At 38.8% G+C, this 19,891-nt stretch overlaps 1 pseudogene; it reads left to right on the top strand.

The window, feature by feature from the left end:
- Nucleotides 1-1,062: 1,062 nt before the first annotated feature.
- Nucleotides 1,063-1,708, top strand: LOC124977572 (swi5-dependent recombination DNA repair protein 1 homolog; annotated as a pseudogene).
- Nucleotides 1,709-19,891: the final 18,183 nt, after the last annotated feature.

The raw sequence follows: 19,891 nt of genomic DNA, 5'->3' as shown, positions 1-19,891 counted from the left end.
TAGGTAGGGCCTTATTTTTGGCTTCATGCCCTTCTCCAGTTTCATTTCCACTACAGAGTGGCCTGAACTCTGATCTTTTCTATCGACACCTGTGGCTAAAATTAAATTGCAGAGTCCTGGTAAAGAACTCTTTACCAGGCCCTTCCTAAAACCCAGTCAGTCATTCTAGATGAGCATCCCTTGTCAGGAAGGAAAGACGAGAGAATTGCCTTAAACAGGATGTGTCTCTGGAAGGAAAGTAAAAGAGACACATAATAATAATTCTGCCCTCAAGGAGCCCAACCTCCAGTGTGGGGTCTAGTCTTGCATAAGGGATCCCACTGCAGCTCCATTCCTTATTTAACTGAGTAAGGAAGCTGCTGACAATATCAATAGCTATTGTTGTATGACTCAAGTTTCATCCACCAGCCCACTCCAACTTATTTACTGAGTAACTGAAAAATTATGTTTGTCTATTAATATGTTTAATTATGAGAACTGATCAAAGATGACGTGTCAGATGGATAGAATTATTAAACTACCAGCCCCTTTTGCACACATTATCTTACTAGATCCTCGCATCCTTTCCGTGCTTTACAGAATCATGCGACCCACTGTTTTGTCATTTTAAAGATGAAAAAAACTGGAAATGGCATTTTCGGGCCAAGGATGCTGCTACTCCGGGCTCAGCAAGGGCCATGTCTACCTCAAGCGTCTCAGTTCTAGACCCACCCCATCCTCTTCAGGGATCCTTCTGCTTCCAGGACTGCGCAACAGCAAATTCCGTTTGCCCACGTTTGATCTCAGATTTGGCCAAAGAATGAGAAGCCGCGTTCTAAGGGATTTGAATTTTGAGGTAGACACAGTGGAGAGCGTAGTGACCCAACCTCTGAGTTTTCCGCAGAAAGTCAAATCAGAGACTCCACTCTGCAGGTGCAGTCGATTTCGAGCACGTTCGATCCTCCACAGGTTGGAACCCAATGCTGCTCCTTGGCGGTCTCTGCCTTTGGAGTGTACACTTCCAGTCCCAACAGGTCTGAGGACAGTCAGTGCTGTGAAGTAAATCAAGATCTCATTTGCAGGATGCAAAGTCCATCAGACTCAGCTGTGATCTTACCTAGGACTCCATAGGCCTGTGTGAATCCACCATCTCCCCATAGGACTAGTTCACAGAAACAACCAATGAGGGCAATCCTTAAAGAAAAATTAAGGAAAAGAGATTTTTGTTTAATTCCTGTTGCAGTGTGGTAAAACATCTTAAAGCAGAGAATGAAGAAAATGATCAGATTTTTCAGAGAATCACCAGCATCTTCAACAGAAGAAAAGTGGAATTTCAAGAAAGTTTTAAACACACAGGCAATGAATCTGAGGAAAATACCTATCTGAAAAATACCTTCAAGAGTATCAGTGCATGTGAACCTGAGTCACTTGATTTTATGAGTGAGAATCCTAAGCAAGGATTAAACGAAGAAGCAGAATTGGCGAAGCAGTTTCAGGAGAAGGAAGGCTAAAACTAGTCAAAATGTATAGATGGTATAACAACCTGTCTGTGTCACAGCTGTTAATAAGGAAGGGGAGAAGCTGTAGCCAGCTGTTGCTTTATGTGTTGGAATCAGCTATGTCTATAGAGAACAAGAAACTAAGCTTTACTCACTTAATTGACCACTCAGGGTTGCTTGATAAATTGCTAGATTATAACAGAAGTGAAGGAGAATTTGCAGGTGTTTAATTCATAATTTTTTCTTGAGAAATGTCTTTGGGAATGACAACTTAGTGACAAGATACTTACACATTTTAAAGGGGAGATGTGCACATTGAGGCTTCAAGGAAGGTATCTTGATTACTATCAGTTTAGGGCATTCTAATATCTAAATTTTAAGTTCTAAAATTAAACTCAGTGTTTTGGATACATTTGGCAAAGAAAATGACAAAATTCAAATCATCTTTAAAGAGTAATTTGGACAATTCTGGAAACCAGTTTTAGTATGTCATTTTGCTTTTTGTGGCAAAATGTTTTATTTTCAATGTTAAAAAGTAGTCCGGTCTAGATGGGAGCCCTGAGGAGCTGTGTTATTCTAGTGTCCACCAGCCAGTCTTCATCACTGCAGCTGGGGGCTGGGGAGTCAAGCTTCGGAGGTAGTGCTGGTGTTTTTGTTTGTTTTTGTTTTCAATTTGTTCTTTTTAGATGTACATGATGGTAGAGTGTATTCTGACATATTATGCAGACATGGAGGAGTATAACTTATTCTAATTCGATCCCATTCCTGCGGTTGAACGTGATGTGGTCTTATGAACATACATGGTTTGGTCATGTATTCATATATGAATGTAGGAAAGTGATGTCTGATTCAGTCTGTATGTTGGTGGTTTTAAAGTGCCTTTCCCTCTTCTAAGTTTATGAATCTTGTTTCCATTCATTTGCCACATCTTTTCATCTGCTGAACTAACAGGGTTATTAAACTTATATGTCCAAAATTTAAAAAAAAAAAGAAGAAGAATGAAAAAACTGAAGCCCTGATAAAAAAAAAAGTGTATTGACTAATTGTCCCAAAGTGATGTAAGCCTTCCTCTCATTTCAAAACACTGTGTCATTGTCCCAAATACAGTACTATTCCTGGGCAGGGAAGGAAGCACTGAATTCTGACTGGTAAAAGAGAGTGTAATTTGGTGCCAATTATAAGTAGATTCTGGTGGCCTGGATTTACAAAACAGTAACTTTTTATGATTTGTGTCTGTTTGTCTGTCTACAATGCAGGCAGCATAGTAAGTAACACATTTTACCATGATCAGAAAGTTTGCTACATTTTCCTCTATCCATGTAAACATTTATTTATGATTCTATTTAGTCATGTCTTTTTTCAAATGCTTTTCCTTTGCTTATACTCATCGCTTGCACAATTCAAGATAAGTCTCTGGTAATAAGTCACTGGAAATCCCCTTTCATCCAGTCAGGGAGCTGAGCCAAAAGAAAGACAGCCCCTTGGGGCAGATTCCAGAATGCTGAAATAAACATGAAATTCCAAATTGGAAGTGGTCCTCTTTTCAATACGTTCCTACCCACCATCAAATATGACGACTTGCTTCTTGGAAAATACATGCAAACTCTCTTGAAGACAGAGCCAGAACCATTTTGTGTCATTGTTTATAATGACTAAAAATGTCCATTTGCTTAACCCCAGGTAAAGCATTAAGTCCATAATCTATAATATGGACTAAGAAAACCTATCAGATCCTCAAGGGAAGGTGTCTGACTCATCCATTTAATCTACATCTCCACACTGAGTGTATATTACATAACAAGAGATCATTAACTATTTATTGAAGAAATGAATGTCAAGGAATAGGTGCTTTAAGTACTTGGTACTGTTTAACTTGCCTAGAAATATGAGGTATGAAAAATACAGTAAAAGGAAATGCCATTTGAGGTGGGTCTATGACTGGCTGGCTTCAGTAAGCTATAGACTACAGAGGATTGAACAGTGAGAGAGGGCTCAAGTTCAAGTCGGGTTAAACCCACCAATGTTGAGAAAAACATCTTAATTTGTCTAGGCCTCAGTTTCACATTTTAATTCCCCCATACACACAATAATACAGAAAAATCAAATAAGAAATTTCCGAGATGCCATCTAGCACCACACATTTATTAGCCTTTTCATGATCTGTATTAGAATATTAATAGTTTGACCTTTTTTGCTAACAGGTGCCAAATGTTTATAGTTTGAAAAAATTATTGATCATCAAAAATAAATGTAGTTTTTTAGTTTGGGCTTATAGTGTTTCCTGATAATCACATCTGTGGACAGCCACGACTTCTGTGTATTCTAAGGAAGTAGGTAGGTGCTACCTTCCTGCTTGACACATGCCTCAGTATCTCAACCTTCTCCATGTACTAAAACAGTACGGTAATTGAATTTCCAAGTCTTGCTCAAAGAGGGATAGTGCTGTAAAGGACTTACCTTGGAAGAATTAAGAACAGCCCAAGAATTGAGAGATCATGAGCTAAGTGATCTCTTTTGTTCCACCATGTGGCTTAGGTTAAAGAAAATAGAGTGAGCTCTTGTCTCCAAGATTTATGGAGAGGGTTCTTTCTACGCCTGATGCTTGGAAGGTAGGGAGGCAGACAAAGCAATAACTTTGCCATCTCAAAGGCCATTCAGCTATAGGTTAATGCCACAAAGAATTGTCATTGAATGTCAAGTGATATGTGTTGGAATTGTTTGCTGCTATTTCAACTGCCTAGCCATAGGAGCTCTGGGGCATAAAGAATTGAAAATGCCATTTGTGATGCTTCTAAGCCTGACATCATTAAAATGTGCTTGCAGAGCTCTGACCTGGGGTTAGCAAGTGCATGTTCCAGCCTGGCCCAGTCACTGACCTTGACAACGCCTCTTCTTTGTCTGGGCCTCAGTTTCCAACACCAACATGGAGGGCAAGTGGGAAGGAAACTGCCTCCTGGAGCATGGCTGCTCTGGGGCAGGGGTCTCACAGGTACCTCGCTTCATCCAGTCTGCAAACCATCGTGAAGGATTACTGTCCCCACGTGTGAAAGAGCCTGGGAGACATCCACTAACCTCTCCAAGTTATAGCTGACACAGGGAAGAAGAGCTTCAGACTCTGGTCTTTCTGACTCATGGCTCTTTCTCAGCAACATGTTACCTCCTCAACTTAAAATGGGAATTTTCTTTAAAAAAAAAAAAAGAAAGAAAGAAAGAAAGAAAGTTTCCCATTCTCAGTAAGAACCAAAAATAAAAAGGCTAAAATTATGTTTCTGAACTTGAGGTATTTGTGCCAAGAGGGGAGATATCAGGGAAAGGTAGAGGAGAAAGATATTAAATTTGCAAAGCTAATGCCAAATCTTTATAATAATTAAACCAGAAAAGATGTATTTTCAATACAATCTTGTTTTTCTCATTATAAAAATAATAGATGTTTGTTATCAAAAACTTTGGGGAAAATAAGCAACAAGCACAAAATAAGACATAGTTTATATTATCAATAACTTGTGATTTTTTTTTTTTCCACTTCTGGAATAAGTACATCTTTCTTGACCTTCACATATATCCTTTCCTGGTGAGAGGTCTTTTTTTAAATTGCATTGATTCAAAATTGCCAATAAACTAGACATAGAATAGAATAATCTGGCATATAGCCAGTTGAGCATATCAGAGTTGAGCAAATATTTGTGAGTGAATGAATGCATGCTCTTATGGATTGAAAATGTAATGTACACCAAAGGCTCCTGTGTTGAAGGCACGGTTCCCAGGGCAGACATGTTCAGAGGTGGGACTTTGGGGAAGTGGTTGGGTCATAAGATCTCTAATTTTATCAGTGGATTAATCCACTGATAGATTCATACATTATTGGGAGGTAGTGGAAACTGCAGGAGGTGGGGCCTAGTTGGAGGAAGTGGGTCACAGGGAGCGTGTCCTGAAAGGACATATCCTGTCCCCTGCCCCTTCCTTGCTCTCTTTCTACCTCTTTACTGACATGAGATGAGCAGTTCTGCTCCTCCACACCCCTCTGCTTCACCACAGGCCCACACACAATAGACTGGTATTTATAAAACTATAGCCAAGATAAATCTTTCCTCTGCTTGTTATTCTCAGGTATTTTATTACAGCTGTGGAAAGCTGACTGACATACATGCATTAACTTTTTAATCTGTGAAGAATGAAGAATTCATAAGCCTTTAGGTTGGATTAGACATATAGATCAAATACCACTCATTCACGGTCCATTCCAAGCCACAGAATTCATGAAGATGAGATTAATTTTCCTGACTTCAAGGAACTTGAATTCAAACAACTTTACTAAGAAACACAGTATAAAATGAACTATAAAAAGCATTAGAATAAACCACAGTTGGATGAAAAATGAAAACTTATTATTTAGTGTTCTTAGGAATACTTACACTTCTCAGGCTTAATATTATCAAAAACGTAGATATGAGTTTGATGAATCTGTTAACATTAATCCTGTTGATTCCACTGCAGTGGTGACATCCCCTTTACCCTTCTAAGGACAGCCTGCTGAGAATGAGAAACTAGTACAGACCCAGTCTCCTTGGGCTTTCCTGTGTCAACATTCTCAGGAAACATTTTCACAGGTTCCCCTGTTCTGATTCTGTTTTTCTTCTGCTACTAAAAAAAGTGGATGAAGCTCACAGAGCCCTTCTGAATCAGTGTAGAAGCAGGAAGACTCTTGTCTTCACTGGTGACTCTATGTGCACGGTATCCTACGAGGGACGTGGACTAAGCTCAGGTGAACTGGACTGGCTCAGTGCTCCCTCTGCTGCAGACCTGTGGGCATTGCACTTCCCAGACTTCTGTGTCCACCAGCAGCCACCTCTGTGGCCCCTACGGCCCTCACTCTTAGTACTAGCTGTCCTGCCCGCTAAGGCTACCTGCTCAATCACTGGTTAGATGTTTTCATCATATTTTTGTAATGAATGTTAAGATATGCAGCACACCAATTATTAAAATGTGTATGATTACTGAAATGCTTATTACCAAACACTTCCAGGACCACACTTTTGGACACAGCGGGATAGATGAAACAGCAAATCCAGGATCCAAAATCTGTGCCTAAATGATCAATAGTGATGATTACTTGTAGACTCCTAAGATTTCAACATTTCTTTATACTTGAACAATTTGTCATTCTTTCTTTTAGTCAGTATTATGAAAGAACATCAGAAACTATCCATCTCTATCTATCTAATCATCTGTCATCTATCTACTGTCTATTAACTCAAACGACATCTATTGATGCACATCTTAATCATTATCTTCTCTGCCTCTTGCTGTTTTATTAAAAATACAGAACAGATCCTGCCAGTCCTTTCCTCAAAAACCTCAGAATCTGCGTCTGAACCTGTCAACCCTTTTCAAAGACTGGACTTTTGAAATAGACCAATTTTCCACCCTCATATCTATTAAACACTCTAAGGAAAGGCTGTATGTAGTCTCCTGATTTGTTCATGATTCTCTCCCTGCTTCACCATGTGGAATCTCACTCACCTGAATATCTGTGTGGCTAGTGAGTGGGTCTGTGACGACCCCTCTGTTCTTGCTATTTTTTTTTTGTACTTTTCCATGTGATACTTAATTAGACAAAGAGATTGCAATTCAAATTTTAATATTTAATATGTAAGTTGTGGGTGGGATGTTGCAGAATTAGTGTGTCTCTCAGTTCTATCACTTTATAGCTGTGTAGCTGTATGCCACATACTCTCTCAGAAATACAGTTTCTTTATTTGTTAAATAAGAACAGGTATTAAATTGGGCTTCACTTGGTCCAGCAGCTCTCTCCAAGCCTCTCAGACTGCAGTACTGAGCTATCTACATGGGCTGATAGTGCTAGTGATGTTACCTGTTTTCTCGTTTGTATCATTCACTATATTGTAAGCTCCTTGAAGGCGAAGAAATAGGTCATGCTTGCAATCATTCCTGTGGTGACTGCAGCATACGCTGTAGTGTTGAATGAATGAGTGAATTGGGTTGCCTATTTCAAAGAGGCACAATGACAAAAATAAAAACAAAAGATGATGTATGATGTGCACATAGACTGCTATTAAAGGCATCTAGTAATTTTTAGTCAAGAATGAAGTCTTGAAATGTAAAATGTGGTAAATGGGGAGATGGAATAGTGGGAAGAAATGGAAACAAAGGACAAAATCTTCCTAAAAAGTTAACATTGAATTATTAGTTTTTTATTTAATTATATTAACCTCAAGTCCCAATGACTCGTGGAGAGAATCATATGGCATAATAAACTATATTTGAAAAAAGACCAATATTCAAATGTTTTTCAACCTGAAGATAAAAATTATATTTCAGTAGAAGGTCTAGAACCACTCATTTAATACCAAGGATAACAGGGCACAGTCTGACTGATGAACTACCTTCTTCCTGGAGGAAAAAAAGAAAGATGTATTTGTCCATGCTTTGCTTTCTGTTCTTTGTGAGTATATGTGCATACACACACACACACATACACATCCATGTATTCATTGTCATTTACTGAGTATGACTGATGTTGGAATTAAGAGAAGAGTATCCATTCTCTTTCTTTCTCCCCCCCACCTTGAGTGTGTATGTGTGTGTGTGTTCTTAGGCTGCTATAATCTGTATGATTGAAATTGCTGATTCTGCAGCCAGGCTGAATGGTTTGTAGGAAGCCCTGCCTCTCTGTGGTAAAAATGTCTTTGTCAACTACTTCAACTTTCTGTGTCCAGATTTCTCATCTGAGAAGTTGAGATGATCTTGATATTATCTTATGGTGTTGCAATGATAATTAAATAAATAGATACAAGTCAAGGACCTACAGTCATGCTTGGCACAGAGACAGAATTCAGAAATGAGCCATGATCATTTAACTTTGCATTCACAATCAGACACCATCTTTACAAAAGGTATGTATACTTAGTCACCATCACGTTTTGATTTTTAGAGATGGAGCAACTGAGACTCTGAGAAGTGATACCAATAGTCATATATGGAGGTAGTAGTTTTTCACTAAACCATATCAGATTTTCACTTCACCTGAGAGTCAGTGGTCACAGAGAAGTTTCCCAAAGAACCAGAGGGGTTCCAAGTAGCCAGGTGCTGGGAATTAGTGAAATCAGAGGCAGGAGCCTGGCAGATTTGGTGATTTTACTGTTGTTTTTGTTGATGATGATGATGATGATGATTCCATTATCAATCACTTATCAATGCTTGCCCCTTTGCCCAATCAATTGCATTATAAAGTGAAAAATATAGTGTAGGAACTGGGATTAGGGAGGTAGTTAAGGACAAATCACGGGGATCAACCCAAACCTGTTCCTGCTTTACATTCCTGTGTATTACCTGAAGCCCACGGCACCCTGTCAGGACTGCAGGTCTCAGGAGGGAGAGAAGGCAAAACCAGTGGGTCACCCAGAGGGCCCACCAGAACCTTTTCCTGCAGGTCCCAGCAGAGTTTGAGTTCCTTTGCAACAGACCACATGGAGTTGAGGTCTGTGTCTTCCCATAGCCCCTTCCATAGAACCAAACATAGTAGGTTCCTGGTAAATATTTGTGAAATAAAAGGGTAAAGAACAATCAAAGATAATAATAACAATTTCCACTGGGGTGATGGACAAATTTGGAAACAAATGCTGGCAGTAGTTATGCACCAATGTGAATAAAATGAATGTCACAAAACTTTACACTTAAGATGGTGAAAATGGCAAATTTTGTTTTATATATGTATATATTACATGTCTTTATAATGACAAAAACATCAATAAGCAAATGAGTGAGTGAATGAATGAATACAAGGATAAGTGAGATGGGGGAACAGATGGACACCCACAAATGAATAAGTGAACCAGTGACTGTATTTCCCATGTGTTTTCAAGGATTAAGTAGTTTCCAAAGAATGCCAAGTGCACGTCTTGGTCTCACACAGCATAGAACTCTGGCATGCTGAAAGGAAAAGAATAAGCTACATTGTTTTATTTAGAGGAACAGCTGTTGATCGCGAGCTGTAAATTTTTTCCTAATGTAATGGCCAGAGAGGAAACTAATATGTCACAGAATTTAGCAATGCCAAACTGGCCATGACTTTCAGGGCTTCATGGGGCTGGCCTGCCAAACAAGGCTGCCTAAGTGTTCAGAGGAGTACCCAACCCACTCTTCCACCGGTAACTGTGCTGGGCTGGATCATGCAGGCTCAAAAAGAGAAAACTGCTTAAATAGCATTTCTTCTTAAGAAAACCTTGTCCAATAAAAACACAGAAGATAAGGCTGTAAACTGAAAAGATTAAAATAAATTACAACATGTTCACACAATTAAAAAAAGATAAGGCAATTGAGATTCATATTGCAATTCTCACATCACTCTTGGGAGATGAAATGGGACCATAAGCTCTTGGTGACAAGGCTTTGTGTTTTACCTTTGTCCTAGAAATCCAGATCACTAGCAAAGCTGCAGGGTGGACAGATATTATAAAGAGGATTGAGAGGGAAGAGTTACTGTTTCTCCTTGACCTCAGATGAAGCTTAATCCCTGCCTGGGGTTCTAATCTGGACCGTGCCTATCAGAACCTTCCCCTGACTTCTGAAGCCCAAGAGGAGCAACAGGATACAGTGGGAAGGACATGGAGTTGGAAGCTACAGGAGCTCATCTGCAGGCTGGGGAAATTCTGTACCATTGCCTCAGTCAAGTCATTTAGATTTCCCATGCTTAGGTTTTACTTTTGTAAAGTGACTAGAAAAAACAAACACCATCTTTTAGAATGAAAGCACCAAACTGAATGTCATACTTGGTGCATGGTGTTAACTGTGACCAAAAATGATCTAGAAGCTAGAAAGCTGAGTTAGAGTGATGAATTTTTCATTGACTATTAACACAGAAATTCACTTTATTTCTCTAGTTGTTCTCTTTGTTTACATGAATGAATGGATTCAGATGACTTTAGAATTCTCCCTTACCTCTGACATAAAAAGAAAGTCTATCTTTATTCCAGGTCACATATTCGGAGTGGACTCCCAGCTGTTGGGTTTGGTAGTTGACTGAGGAGTTATTGCACCAACAATGAGAGGGACCTTATTACCTTTGCCCTGCAAACGAAGTCTCTTCCATGTGTACCAGAAGCCTATTCCAAGGGGAAGTTGATTTCTGCTCTGTATTCTACCCTTAAATCTAATGCCTAGGTGATTTTAAGGTTTACTTTAAGGCTTCCTGGGTACCACTTGGTAGTCTTCAATTAGAATAATGTACCTTGTCATCAGGGTCTATGGGTGGCAATAGAAATCAAAGGGAGAAGCCAGGATGGCCCATGGAAACTGAAAAGATAGAGAAACAGTGAGGCAACACCCCGTCACTTACAAGCTCCACAGGCACCTGAGGCATCCTGATTCCTTCTCTTTAATGCCAACCCATGCAATTCATCTCTCCTCCAAATTCTCTTGGAGCTAACTCCTAGATGTTATTAGAATCCATTCAGTTCCCTCATGTCCCCACTACCTAAATCCAAATCTAACCCATCAATCACTCGGACTACTGGGACTGCTTCCACGGGTTCTAATGTGACCTGTAGCTTTGGCTTCAATCCTTTCTAATTCATTTTCCAGCCTATTACCCTCAAAAAAAAAAAAAAAAGAAAGAAAGAAAGAAAAAGAAAAAGCCCTGTGATTCCTCATTATCCTAAGGCCATCATCCAAACTCCTCCACTGAAGGTGCAGCCTCCTGGGGACCACACTTCCAGGCCTCTGTTGCTCACTCACTTTGCCACTTCCCCAAAGCATCACCTCTCTCATATGTCACTCCTGCCATCACAGAATTTTTTTTCTGGTCTTCACACTGATCACCATCTGACCTAATTCCTGGACTTCATATATTTGGAGTTTCCTGCCCAGAATGCTCTTCTTCCTTTACCTTCCCCAGTCCCCACCTCTCTACCACACTAATTCCCACGGATATTGATGATCTCTGCTTAAATAACATGACACCTAGGAAATGATGTTTTCCCCAGTCCATCCCCCTTTCGGCTTCCAGACCACGTCACACGGTCCTATATGTCCTGACATCATTCTTGTTGTTCACCCTCAAATTTTGTATTTTGTGTCTTTTTTGTTTAATTTCCTTTATTCATCAGCTAAGTCACAAACCCTGTGAAAGTAGATTCTGGTGTCCTGGTTCCAGGCACAGAGCACAGGCATGAGCAAAGCATATGTGAATAAATGAATAATAAACGAGATGGTCTTGTGTATGGTGTTCACTATTTCTTGACCTTGGAAAATTTACTCAAAATCTTTGAACTTTATTATGTTCAACAGAAAAATAAATATGAATTCTCTGGCTTCTTTGTTGCTTGATTGAGAGAATTCTGTGAAATTAAGTATGGGAAATAGAAAAACAATTTGTCTGATATTGACAAGCTGAGCTTGATTATTGCTACTCAATATTTCCTTCCTTCTGTGAGGTATATCAACTTCAGTACCAAGAGAAATAGAAGGATAGGACCTCTAGATTCTTTGCAGTATAGTTTAAGGAAATGGCCAGTTTGCTGATTGCTTAAACAATTTTCCCTGAATTGGACTTTGATTTCTGTTGGCCCTATTAGGTTGTACCTTCCAAGAAGGGCTATTTGTTTTTTTAAAACAAATTGTACTCTGCATTCTGCTGTTACTTAACTCACCAGTACCATCTGTTCTGTCATTATGCCCAATTTGAATCAGGAGAAAAAGTGTTCTATTTGGCCACTGTAAGGAAAATAACTCACTTCAAGAAAAGTCAAGAAGGCAGAGGATCTTGGTGGACTGTTGATTGGATGATTTTTACCCCAGGTTTTATTTTGACAAGTCATCATGAGGTTGAGAGTTGGCCTGGAGCCAGGGGTGAGCAGACTCTCATGTTCTGGGCTCTTGCTGCTGCCTTGGCACATAATCCTTGGGAAACATACTGGAAGACAATAACCCTGTTTGGCTGTTAGAGGCATCCTCTGGATTCCAAAGAAATGGCAACAGGTCTCATATCACAGCTGTTTGACTAGGCAGAGATTAAAAATTTGGTACATTATTGTTTCCTGGTACATTGACCAGAAATATATGTCTACAATTTTTTTTTTCTTTTGGACAGAGAGAGATAGAGATAGAGATAGAGATAGAGATAGATAGATAGATAGAGAGAGAGAGAGAGAGAGAGAATTGCCTTGGGTGTAACTAAGCTTTGTGCATCTATGCAGGGCATGGTGCAGGATGGAAGGAGTAGACAGTAAGAGAGAGTATGAGTATGTGGCCATAAAGCATAAAATAGTGAGGCAGGGTGCCTTCCAAGTATTCCTGAGCCAGAATCTGGTTGAAGAACTATTCTTCAGTTTCCAAAAAAGGATTTATTTCTTGGAAACTAACAATGCAATAAAAGCTGACCCTCAATTTCCTATAATAATAGCAAGTTTCAAGTTTGGCATCAGTATCATTTGGGACAAATTGTGCCAAGTGGCCAAAGAGTCAGAACCAGCACCCATAGGGGCTGGTCTCAATCCAGCAAAGGATGTTCTAAAGTGGCTCGAGTTCATAGCTCCTGGCTTCCATTCTGCTCACCCACTAAGCTGTCTACCTCCTTTAACCAGCTGCTTCCCTCTCCCTAGCTCCTTCTGCTGGGGCCAGGGAGAAGGTGGCTTCTTCCCACAGTGACTCCCAGGGAAGTCAGCACTTCTTCCAAGTTAATTTTCATGTTTATTGAAAATATGTCTTGAGCTGAAAATGAGTCATGCCTTTTTTCAGTGCAGAGGAGGGCAATCTGATTATGCTGCACTGATAGGACTTTGTGATAAGGGAGAATGGGGGGCGGGAACCTGTATGGGGGCAGCTCTCCTCTGGAAGAGGCTTCTGATGATGCTTAGGGATGATCCAAGCTTCAACCACAAGAAAACTCTTTTCTTATCAATTTTAAAACTACTTGTTTCCCCTAAAGAAAATATCAACACTTTCCAATTACCTTCAGTTTTTATAAATATTACATAAAAAGAATTGTACTAACAATAGAGCTATTCTGGTTACTCATGTCCTATGTTTTGGTTGACACGTGATGGAAATTATTTTAATTCTCCCAGACTCTTTAAGGTGCCCCTAGTTCTTCCAGGTGTATGTTCCTATTTCTACTTATTACTTTGAAGAGGGCAATTTCACAGCAAAGAACAGAGGCACTTGTGCCTTTTACTCAGTGATGGGGATTTTTTGTAGAATACATGAGAACAGATGAAGGCATCAGAACTCTCCTAATGGTTGAAAAACCAGGAATCTTAGGAATATCATCACTGATGTCACTAATCAATGACATCAACCTGAAATCAAAATCTTTAGCCTGATATTCTTGTGACAGAGTCACTCCTCATCTCTGCTCTAGACTCATCTGCGATCATTTCCAAGAAAGAAAATCTAATTGAGCTCTTTGTCACCATCCAGGAAAAGACATCCCTACTGGGTAGAGCTTTCCCTCCAGTTCCCCACATGGGACATTTTCCTTTCCATTCTCCTGACTCAAACTCTGTTCTCAGGTGCAGAGTGGAGTGGCCAAGGTTATTCAGCTCCCATGGAACAAACCATGGTGACTCACAGGTGAGGAGCCTCCAGCAGGCGTTTTGTTCATCTGCTGGTTTTCTGGAGACCCTCTCAAGGTTTGTCACAGCCTCCTGAAGCCTGTTTAGAGATGAAGACACATGACTCATGAATGTAAGCATTTCACCGAACATCATGGTGGTCGTCAGCTGTTCACCCACATTTGAGTGTAGGTCCATTGCTTTCCAGACTTTGCTTTAATATCTCCTTGAAAAAAAAATATCTCCTTGATCTTGCAACAGTTTTCCATTGAAACATTTACATCCTTAAGTTTCTGATATTTGATGCACTAAATATTGAGAGTGTGTTTTTCAATCTTAAGGCAACATGCCAGAGAAATGCTGGTAAAGAGAAAATGGAAATATACATCAACATAATAGTGTCCTAAGCAAACAAACAAACAAACAAACAAAAAACCATGCCCTGTAGCCTAGCAGTGGCCTGCCCACCTACTGGTGAAAGGAAGGAGAAATACCCAGAAACAAACCCAAAAGAAGATAAAGGACCAATATAAATTTGAAGGCTAATAATGAGCCAGGTTCATGGTGAAGAGCACAAAACCACTACCCTCTTGTCCTATTCTACTGGGATCATAGTTGGATGGATAATCAAAAGTTAGTAAGAATGAAAAAAACCACAAGTCATAATGCATTCATATTTTACATAATTCTCTGTAACATTATGTTATTAAAATATGTATTTGTTGGTTAATAACTTATTTTAGACCCAAAGCTTTCTCAGTCATCTTGAATTATTAATGGGGGTGTAATGCTGCCTTTCTTTTCTTGTCTGCTTTTTCTTCTTTTATTTTCTTGTTTTTCATTTTTTTTTTAAATGCCAGGGATTGAACCCAGAACCTTGTGGATATTAGGCAAGTGCTCTATCCCTAAGCTACACTGCCAGCCCCAATGCTGTATTTTTCATAAATATACTATATATCATCTATTATTTTAATTTATTTGAAGAAAACGTCAAACTTGAAGGTTCTTGAAAAGTAAGTTGGATACAGATCTTTCATTGAGTCTCCTCCATCTTTTAAAATTATTTACTCAATTCTAATTCAATTACACAATTCAGTGTCTTTTTAAAAGCTAATTGTACTTATTGAATTTTTCCAAAGCATTCTACTTAATTTTGTTAGCTTCATAGAATAAATAATCTTCTTTCCACATTCAGACTTCCTCGTTTTACATGATATTTAATTGGAATGCATAATTACTATAACAAATAGAGCCTGCATAATCAGGTTTGGGAAGAGACACAACCAACTTGCATGTAACTCAACTGTGGGGAGCAATGTGCAAATGTACAACACATAGAAACCTGTAGCTGTAGAGGCTGCCATGTTAGTGACATCAGTCAGTAACTGACAAAGAGAAAGGACAGCATTAATGAACTTGTCAAGTCAGTTGTTGGGATGTTGGGTAAAAGAGCTTCCAGTATAGTTGATTTTGTGCATTCTGAAAGAACTATTCTGTCTTCTACAGAATAAGGACCAAGGGAACACATTGTGTGGTTAAGGAAAGCCAGCTAGAAACAATCCCACACACAACTCCTCCTGGAAGGAGTTCTTAAATATCTACAAGGTCAAGAATTTGGTGGCAAGAAAAGTTACCAAACTATTGATTTATCTTTAAATTATATCAATTTATATGATTGCAGAGTAAAAATATCTGCCCCACATTTGAGATATACCCTGGGAGTCTTAGGGATGGTGTGAGGAACATAGCATACTCTCACAGTTAAGTTAGTGTTCTTATGATTGTGAGAAAACCAAACCCAACCAAATCCTAGAGCTAGAAAGAACACACACCATACCCACACCCACATTTTTAGAGCAAATACAAATAACAGTTAAACTACCAGGTCTCAATGTTAAAATCAAATCCTAAAATTGTGACCCATTAAGATTCCTTCCCCATTGTGTATATACTCTGTATAATTTCCTTTCATGGAGTATAGACCAATCCTATGAACCATGGATAGCCACTCCATGATTATGTTACATTACATAAAACTCTGAAATAGCAGATGGAGAGAAATTTTCCCGCTGACTTCAAAGAAATAAGCTGTCATGTTGTGAAAGGGCCATATGACTGAGATCCGAGGAAGGCTGCTAGGATCCCAGAGTAACCCCTGGTAGTAGGCAACAAGAAAAGTGGAACTGCAGTCCTACAGCCACAAGGAACTGAATTCTTCCAAAAACCTGCATGAACTTGGACAAGGACCCCCCTCCAAAGGCGAGATTGCATGTCCAGCTCACCTGGTGAGATATTAAGCAGAGAACTTAGGCAACCTGCGCTCAGACTCCTGGCACACAGAACTTGAGATAAGTTGGAATTGTATTAAGCCACTAAGTTTGCAGTGATGTTATACAGCAATAAAAAAAAAAAAAATACACTCTGCAGGGGCAGAACTTAAAAAGAGTAGAAGGATTTCCATAGTAGCTATTTAAGAATCTTCTAGGGGCTGGGGAGATAGCTCAGCCAGTAGAGTGCTTGCCTTGTAAGCACAAGGCCCTGGGTTCGATCCCCAGCACCCAAAAAAAAAAAAAAAATCTTCTGAGTATAGTCATCAGTAATTCCTACTTCTAACAACACCCCGTCTTTTTGTCTCACCTCACATATCCAGAGATAATCTGATTGATTTAGCTGGGGTCAGGTGATAATACCTGGACCAACCAACTATGGCTGGGAAGAGAGAGAGATTCCCACAGATTATATAGATTCTAGATGGGTCACTTCTGTATGCTGGGGAAGACATTCAGTGTACCAATTAGGAATATTCTCAAGAAATATTGCTACATGGAAACCCTGAACTTCAAAATACATTCTGGATAACAAAGTAAGATCAATAAAAGTAGAAGTGGTCTCTGATTTGTCTTTGAAAATTCACGGATCCCAGTTGTTTCCAACTTTCTGTCATCAATGAATACCTCTATTTACCTCATTACATATATCTTATTAGAAAAGAAATCCATCAACCCTTATTTATTAAAAACTTATATTATTTTTCCTTTTAGATTATTTAAAGCATGAACAATGTTGTGAACATTTTTAAAGCAGTAACAATAATTGCATTAAATTCTCCATATCCATAAAATATTGACAAATAGCTCATGGATCTTCTATCTTCCTAACTTCATAGAACATTTTTAGTCATTAACACTACTGAGTTGAGAACCATTAGTCTCATTCAATTCCTTCACTTCACAGATGTGAAAATCGTAAAACATTTGACTATTTTCTTAATCCAAAAATAAAATCCAGACTCCAAAATTCACTTTATCCTATAATCAAAAATGAAAGAAATCTAAACAATCCATTTCCTTCAATGTTGACGATGGAGGAAGAAATCCCACATGAGAGAACCAGTCAGACATCAGAAACTCAATGACATGGTAGTGTGTGGCGTTTGACTGTACAAGCTCAGCTCTTGGTGTCAGGAACATAATGCAGTGACCACGTGAGGGTAATTCCCACCCTACAGCTAGACCAATGAGTAAGGTGGTTATACAAGTCAATGAGGTTAAACAGCAAGGGTTCAAGTGCCAAAGTTGTATCTGAGTCCTTAAAACTGTTCTTTGTCTATCTCACAAAGACATTTCATTGGTCATAGGGAGAACCAAGAAGTGTTTGGATCATCCAGTGAAAAACCATCTCTACTATCTCGAAACAGACACAGTCTTGGTCATAGTGGTAGCATCAGCTTCCCACACTAAGACAAATATGAACACATGATTCTGCTTGTTTGTTAATGGAATGACATTTGGTTAGATACTTGCATAAGACTGGGAGTCCTGATTTCTGAATAAATGCTAATCTTGAATATATAAGATTTAATTACAATTTCCAGGATCTTAATAATAGAGACTCTGAAGGTTTGTTGGATTTCAAATGTTCTTAAAACTTTTTTGATGAGTTAAGTGTAAATGAATTAAAAACATATGCATAAAGTTCCCTTGAAATACATGTGGGTTTAAAAATTAAGGGGAAAAGGACTTGGCAAACACTGGCTCTGGGGCCTGCCAAACCCCAGAGCATTTGAAAAAATAACTCAAAACTTTTGGAGAATCCCAAAGTCTGTTAAGGTTTGCCCATCCTTTAAAGACAAATGAGAATTAAAAAGACTTTTTAAATGTTTAAGCATAGAAATTCTTGCTACAACACTGAATGTTTATAAGTAACTTGCTATTTTTTATATGCACAATTACACACGCACACACCAAAATAAATACATAGGTACACATACAAATATATTATGGTCTGGGTTATGCTCAAATTTCAATGAATATCAACCCCAGATGGCCATTGTCAACATTAGTAATTAAAGACAAAAATATGCACACATACTCAGGTGCATACCACACACAATTTTTGGTGTGTAAGTGATATTCAATACTGATAAATCTTATTAGTTACTATTTGTAAACCCCCCCCCAATAATGTTCCATTACCCACCTCAATCACATCAAAGCCCTCAGTTTCCTAGGCTTTCAATGCCATTCCCAGGTAAATCTATCTTTTAATTTTTTTTCCTCCATGCTCCCTATATGTATGCATGCTCCATCAACACTTCATTAATTACCTCATCACATTGCTCACAAATATCCATTATTTCCACCTTTCTCATTTGTATCACTACACTTATCATTCTTTCTGTCTAGATACCCCTCCATTACCACCTGCAAGTGTCCTGGTCATGCATAGTTCAAACTCAGATGAAATCTCCTTATGACCTCTCTCATCACTTGTGTATACTTGGCAAATCTCACCAAGTAAGACACCTTTGAGAAATTCTTTGAAGTCTCGGAACTGCCTACAATCACAGGAGTTCAAATCTCTTGATATTATGGGGGCATAAGAATTGCCAGAAAAATCTCACTGGTCACCCCTCCTCTCTTACTGGTTCCAGTCGTTTCAAGAAATGGACCTGAGAAACCAGGTGAAAATCAAATACAATATTAATTTCTTCATTGACAAATCTGGGCTGGTGGAAATGGCATGGATTGTTCTATTTGCCAGTCTGATTTTTAAAGCAATCCTAAAGTAGAAAGCAAAGCTGAAATAAAGAAAGAAGCTCAGAAATGGTGAGATAATAAGATATGAGATAGTAAGATAATATCAGGCACCCATTGGGACAAATGAACAAGAAATAGTGAATCTTTCCTGCCACATGCTAATGCAATAGCCTGACACCTGATTTTAATGAAGTATTATTTGTAAGAGAGTAGATAGATCTGGGGTGCACTTGTTTCAAACTTTGTAAGAGTGGACATCATACCTCCTTGACAGCAAGGGTCAAAAACTAATCAGCTTTCCCACAATCCTCTCAGGCTTCTCTGCTGAAGAGCCAGCCTGCCTTCCTAGCTTTATCCCTTCCTACCTCAGTACAGATGGTCTGATGTCACCATGTTTGTGGGTTCTCGAATATATCACATTTGTTCATGCCTCTGTTCTTTGAAAGTATTTCTCTCTCTGTTTTGGAAGGCTCTTCCAGTTTACTTGATACCACTATTCATACCTTAAATACTTAGCTCAGAAATTCTCTTTTATAAACATTTCTTGAGCTCCCTGACAGATTTGGCTTTTTTTTTCATCTGCTCCCTGGGCAGCTTGACCACAGTCTTGGATAAAATGTAACATTCTTTCTGGTAATGTCAATCTACAATTTTTTTCTTATTCAAAAGTGTGTGCACTTCTTGGAGAACAGAGGCTATGTCTTATTTTCTTTGCCTCTTTCACTTGAGTTTGATATGTATAATTAATCAACATAACCAACGATCAATAAATAATGTCAATTTAAATACTGAGTAGCTCTACTCA

This window comes from Sciurus carolinensis, chromosome 1 (genome assembly GCF_902686445.1).
Source record: "Sciurus carolinensis chromosome 1, mSciCar1.2, whole genome shotgun sequence".
In the NCBI taxonomy this organism is placed as follows: domain Eukaryota; kingdom Metazoa; phylum Chordata; class Mammalia; order Rodentia; family Sciuridae; genus Sciurus; species Sciurus carolinensis.
The sequence above is the reverse complement of the archived record's forward strand: the minus strand, read 5'-3'. Positions and strand labels throughout refer to the sequence as shown.